Here is a 6293-nt window from a genome sequence, read left to right on the forward strand (position 1 = left end):
GATGACGAGATGTTGGCTATAAAAACCAAGCCCTTCTGTCCGGAAAGCAGAAAGAGATGGAAGATGACTGCGAAGCTGAATCACGACCTTCGTTTTATCCATTGTCTCTTTTTCCTATGTCTTATATAAAATAAATAAGAGATATCTTGGCAAAATCACTGGTGTCTGTTTCCATGAAATCAACCAACAGGGGAAAGCAAGATTTTTAAATCAACAGAGACTCAACCCGGAAGTGGTGGACTTGATTTGGCAGAGGTACGATAGAGCGGAAGTGGACCTGTTCACTCAGAGTTTGCCTGTTTTGGCCGGCCCAAGTCTGACGAGAAGTAAAATATTTATAAGTAACTTTTTTGTTGTTTTTGTTTCTTTGACTACACACATGGTTTGTGGAAACCCACTCAAAAAGTTCTTCTTCTAAAAAAATTAAATAAAAATCTGTATAGTGATGCACAGAGCTCTTAGGAGTAATAATGGGTTGCCGTGAAATATTAAGCAATGTTAAATGAGAGAGGAAAAAAAAATGTTTTTATTTTTACATCTGAACTACAGAAACATGCTAAAATATAGCAGCATGAATGAACTACACAAGTTGTGAATGTACTGCATACCATCTGTTCGACCAACATGTGTAAGTATAGAACTATACCAAAGCATATTTATTGTGATTTATTTATATTCATATTATATTTAATATTTATTTATTTATCATATTTTTTTGCACATACATTTTTACATTACATATTTGCACATATAGCACAAACATGTAAAAATAGTTGAGTCTCAAAGGGATTTTGATGGCACTTTACCCATTAAATGTTTTTTGGTATTCTGCTCTGGCCTAAAGACAATAATGAAACACTTAGGAGCAAAAATACAGAGAATCAGACCAAAGCTTGAAGCTAAAATAGCAAATATCTCCACAGCTACAGTAAATTTCCCTGGAGAACTGACATAAGCTGGAATAAAGGTGATCCAAACAGCACAGAATATGAGCATACTAAATGTGATGAATTTAGCCTCATTGAAGTTATCAGGGAGCTTGCGGGCCAGAAAAGCTAAAATAAAGCAAAGGAAAGCTAGGAGGCCAATATAACCCAGTACAGCCCAGAAACCAATAGCTGATCCTAAGCTGCATTCAAGAATGATCTTTTCTTTGTAGTGTTGCATATTTTTGTAGGGAAAAGGTGGGGATATTTTTAACCAAATCACACATATAAGAATCTGTATAAGAGTGAAACCAAAAACACTGAGTCTCTGTTGTGCAGGCCCAAACCATTTCATAACATTACTTCCTGGAAGTGTAGCCTTGAAGGCCATTAACACCACTATTGTTTTTCCGAGAACACAAGAGATACAGAGGACAAATATGATCCCGAATGAAGTGTGACGCAACATACAGGACCACTCAGTGGGCCGACCAATGAAAGTAAGTGAACAGAGGAAACACAGAGTCAATGAAAAGAGCAGTAGGAAGCTCAGCTCTGAGTTGTTGGCTCTTACTATTGGAGATGCCCTGTTTTTGTAGAAGACTAGAGTAATGCTCAATGCCACTGAAGAGCCAACAACAGAGAAAGCAGCCAGGATAATCCCAAGGATCTCATTCCAGGAGATAAACTCCACTGGTTTAAGAAGGCACTTGTCCTTCTCATTATTGGGCCAGTTCTCGGGCAGGCATTTGAGGCATTGTAAAGAATCTGGAAGATGAAGAAATCAGTGCTTAACAGCCATTTATGAATCACAGAAACAAAATTTAGACATATATGATGTCAGACTACTGTTTTAGAATGACCAAATGAGGGGATCAATAACATGATGCTAATTTATTTATTATATGTCATTTAAAATACATAAAAATGCAATTCATACATACAACTATATTAATTTCAAAAAGGATTATTAAAAGATTAAAATATTTGTAACAAAACTGCTTCACTGCTTAGTGATATTTGAAAAAAAGGGGGAAAAAACGTGTTTACTAAATTTAAGTAGTTAATGTAAAGTAGTTAATATGCAGAAACATGCAAAAAACAAAAAACAAAAACATCATAAAAAAGGCCTCTCACAGCTGTGTGTCAAGGTCAATATGTCCTTTAAAATATCAGATAATTTGACCTTTTTATGAAAGGCAAGATGAAAATTTTTTTATTCAGTTGCTCAAAAATGTGAAGATATTTATGAAATAAATAATCTGAAAAAAGTACTTTCTACCTTGAAAAATATATACACAGGGCTTGACATTAACATTTTTGCTCACCAGCCACCGTGGCTAGTGGTTTTCTTTCTCAACTGTTTACGTTAACTTAAAACATAACTGGCTGTGTTTGCGTAAATACTCGCCAAGACCGTCATTTTGTGTGTATTTGACTGTTTAGGTGCAATAAGCAGCGAAAAATAACTCAATTTAGTACTGAGAGGTAGATTTAAGAACAGCATTTTAAAGCAGATTGAAATAGAAAGCTTTTGCAACATAATAAATGTATATATACTGTCGCTTTTGATTAATTTAATGCATCCTTGCTGAATACAATTATTCATTTCTTTCACCCCCCCCCCCCCCCCAAAAAAAAAAAAAAAAAAAAAAAACTCTTACTGACCCCAAACTTTTGAACGGTAGTGATAATGTTACAAAAGCTTTCTATTGCGGATAAATGCTGTTCTTTTGAACTATCTATTCATCAAATAATCCTGAAAATTTTTTTTACACAACTGTTTTCAACATTGATAATAATAATAAATGTTTCTTGAGCATCAAATCATCATATTAGAATGATTTCTGAAGGATCATGTGACACTGAAGACGGGAGTAATGATGCTGAAAATTCAGCTTTACCAACACAGAACTAAATTGCATTTTAAAATATATTCAGATAGAAAACAGTTATTTTAAATTGTAAAAATATTTCACAATATTACTGGTTTTGCTGTATTTTGGATCAAATAAATGAAGCCTTGGTGAGCAGAAGAGACTTTTTTAAAAACATTAAAAAATCTTACCGTTCTAATAATTTTGACCACCACTGTGTGTGTGTATATATATATATATATATATATATATATATATATATATATATGAATAATTCATGTACTGTCACATGCTTTCAGTGTGTAAGGAAAATTCTCCCTTAAAAATTGTCTAATATTACAATTATACTGTATATTGTATAAGAATATCCTGACAAAGCACCTGTCTCATTGCTGATCTCTCCATCAGCACAGTTAATGCAGTCATAACAGCAGACAGGCCTTCCTTTTTGCACAGCCTTCCTAGTGCCTGGAGGACAGCTCTCACTGCACACAGACACAGGCACCTGCAGGTGACAGTAACAGAGTCTGAAATTAAAGACTTTGGCCAAAAATGCTCTGAAAGTGAAGCTCTAAACGAAGAGTGTTGTTGAATGCTAAGCAAATATATTGTTTTGTTCAGTTTATTTAATTGAAGTGTATGACATAAATAAAGAACGTGTGTTTAAATGGTTATAAGTAAAAAAAAAAATAAATAAAAAATCCAGGGGTACTGTATAACATTCATATATAATTACAACCACAGAGAATAGAACAACACATTGTATACCTTCTCACTCTTATCAAACCAAATTATGTCTCTGCTCAGACTGAATTCTTGGCCTTTAGGCTGGGATGCATCATATTGACCACTGTAACAAAATCAACTGAACCGTCTCCCTGAAGCTGCCAATTCACAAGTTCATAGGTGGCCACGGGGTCTCCATTGGTATCGAATGAAACAGAATAATTATTTTTAGTAAAATTCACTTGCTTGAGTTGATCAAAAACCTGCATGATAAGAAAATCTAATCAAAAAAGTGTTTTTACAATTATTTGCTAATTAATCAGTACTAAAATAGGTGTGGTTGAATATAGCCTATATTTAGGTTTACAAAAAAGTAAAGGAATACTGTAGAATTTTAAACGCATAAAACATTTTTTAAATAAACAAATAACAAAAGAATTATTCCAAGATGAGAAAACGTACCTGTCGGGGCTCAAATTTGATGTTTTTGTCACATTGATTTTCGTTACAGACAATGCCATGTAGGGCATGAGCTATAGCATATGCAGCTTTGTACACCATGTTAGTGACGCGCAACTGGGACGTGTCTGTGTACGGGTTCTGTAATGCGCGCAGGTCCTCTGTGCCATCACATGCTGGCATACCAGTAGAAGAACCTGTCTGCTGTTTTAGACTACAGCTAAATGAGCTTTCCCAGAATTCTGTCAGCAGGGGAAATTTCAGCGCCTGCTCTGGAGACAGGTCAAGTAAAAAGTTACGAAATCCTGGGATAACAGAACGCGGGATTGCAATGCCCACAGCACCGATACATAAATTAAACCGCAGCATTTGTGGATCTGTAACCCACGCCTCGCTGCCAACCCATTGCATCGGAGGAGGAGGCTGCTGACTCAGATCTTCTAAGAGAAATCTCATGTCACCTGCAGCCACAAAGGCAACTATTACACGAGCCGTTGATCTGCGAATGACATCAGCGACTTTTTTCAGTTTACTGCGCGGCTGGGTCCTGTAGTAGGCCTCAGAATACTCCACACAGATTCCCTCGTTCTCCGCAGCTTTCAAGAATGACGCCATGCCATTATTCCCGTAGTCTGAATCACTGCACACAGTCCCGATCCACGTCCATCCGAAGTGCTTGACCATCCGTGCCAGTGCGGCCGCTTGATGGTGATCGCTGGGGATTGTCCTGAAGAAAGTAGGATGTTGCCGCTTGTCACTGAGACACGCGCATGTTGCGTAGTGACTCACCTAAAGTGCAGAGTGAAGACAAATAATACTATATTCTGAACATGAAAGGACGTTAAGTAGAACATGTTGAATACTCGAATCACATACTTAACACTAACTGTTGTGACAATGTTCACTAGTGTTATGGTCAAAATTACAATCATTTTTACACTGTGACACTTTTTTTTTTTTTTAAATAAGAAGACAAGGAAATTGTTTTATTGTCCAAGCACCTGTGGAATTCCAAAAGGACCGAGAAGTCTTGAAATGCTTATAGCCGGCGTGGAAGCAGAATCTCCGACTAGTGCAGGAATTGCAGCAGATTTTGCACAGGAATCAGTGTCGTTAAATACCAGATCTTGTCCGTTGGCAAGCTGTAACACTACTTTAATTGCCATTGGCACAGAGGCACAAGAGTCATATATATGGTACCCTAATGTGATGCCCGGTAAGAGATCGGAGCTGTTGTTTATCTCTTGGATAGTGAACTGCAAGGCACGAGCAAAGCGCAGCTCTCTGAAGTCCATGCTGTTGAAGTACACACATAGCCTCCTATTAAAAAAGAGCCCTCACCTAAACCTGTTTGCTTCTTATTAACTTATTTTACTTTAAAATACAGTTATAAACATAATTTTAGGACAATCATCAGCTATTTACCCTACGTTGTTAAGAACGGCATTTAATTTAGAATTAAATACCTGCCACTGCACTCAAGTGGTTGTGGTCGTCTAGTAAAGGTGTTTTTCTCTGTCCTCACATAGTAATGAATGGTGAAAGCCCCTCCAATGATGAAGTCTCCATCCTTGAAGAGAGCAGGGGGCTGAGGGTCACCTTGGAGGATGCATGTGCCTAAATTAACCCCACACACAGCAGGGCAAATCCTAATAATATACAGTAGTGTCACTGTCATTAAAAGATGAAAATTCATTTCTCCTTCTTGGCAAGTGACCATTCCAATTGTGATGTGAGCATTAATCCTTGTTTTATACTCACCATCCACTACTGTTATATGTTGTAACTCTTTACTGTAAAACCTAAGAGGGTGTGGCTAATATTTCACATCAGTCAACAACAGAATATGTCTCCAGTGTATCATAAAATGTATCAAAACACCAAAATCATTACTTGCCTTCTTTAAGGTCCTCTGGTAACCCCTAGAGAAATGAGTCAGTGAAAGCACATTTATTAGGGCCCGACCACCAATGGTGTGAGGACCCTCTTGGAATTGCTCTGTTTATTATTATTAGGGTCCAAGCCCTGAAAGGGCGAAGGCTCTATTGTTTTCGTTAGGATTATTATTATTATTATTAGGGCCCAAGCCCTGAAAGGGCGAAGGCCCTATTGTTTTCGGTAGGATTATTTATTATTAGGGCCCAAGCCCTGAAAGGGCGAAGGCCCTATTGTTTTCGGTAGGATTATTTATTAGGGCCCAAGCCCTGAAAGGGCGAAGGCCCTATTGTTTCCGGTAGGATTATTAGGGCCCAAGCCCTGAAAGGGCGAAGGCCCTTTGTTTTCGTTAGGATTATTTATTAGGGCC

The 6293-nt window shown here is 37.3% G+C and overlaps 1 pseudogene across 1 annotated transcript; it reads right to left on the minus strand.

Annotated features, from left to right (window-relative positions):
• Window positions 1–780: 780 nt before the first annotated feature.
• LOC311290414 (extracellular calcium-sensing receptor-like) lies at window positions 781–5684 on the minus strand (annotated as a pseudogene). Its single transcript has 6 exons — window positions 5455–5684; window positions 4990–5284; window positions 3992–4777; window positions 3572–3792; window positions 3185–3308; window positions 781–1694 (listed from the first exon to the last, which is right to left on the minus strand). The product of its transcript is annotated as an extracellular calcium-sensing receptor-like (transcript).
• Between the last annotated feature and the right edge of the window lie 609 nt (window positions 5685–6293).

Source organism: Rutilus rutilus, assembly GCF_951802725.1.
Source record: "Rutilus rutilus genome assembly, chromosome: 5".
NCBI lineage: Eukaryota > Metazoa > Chordata > Actinopteri > Cypriniformes > Leuciscidae > Rutilus > Rutilus rutilus.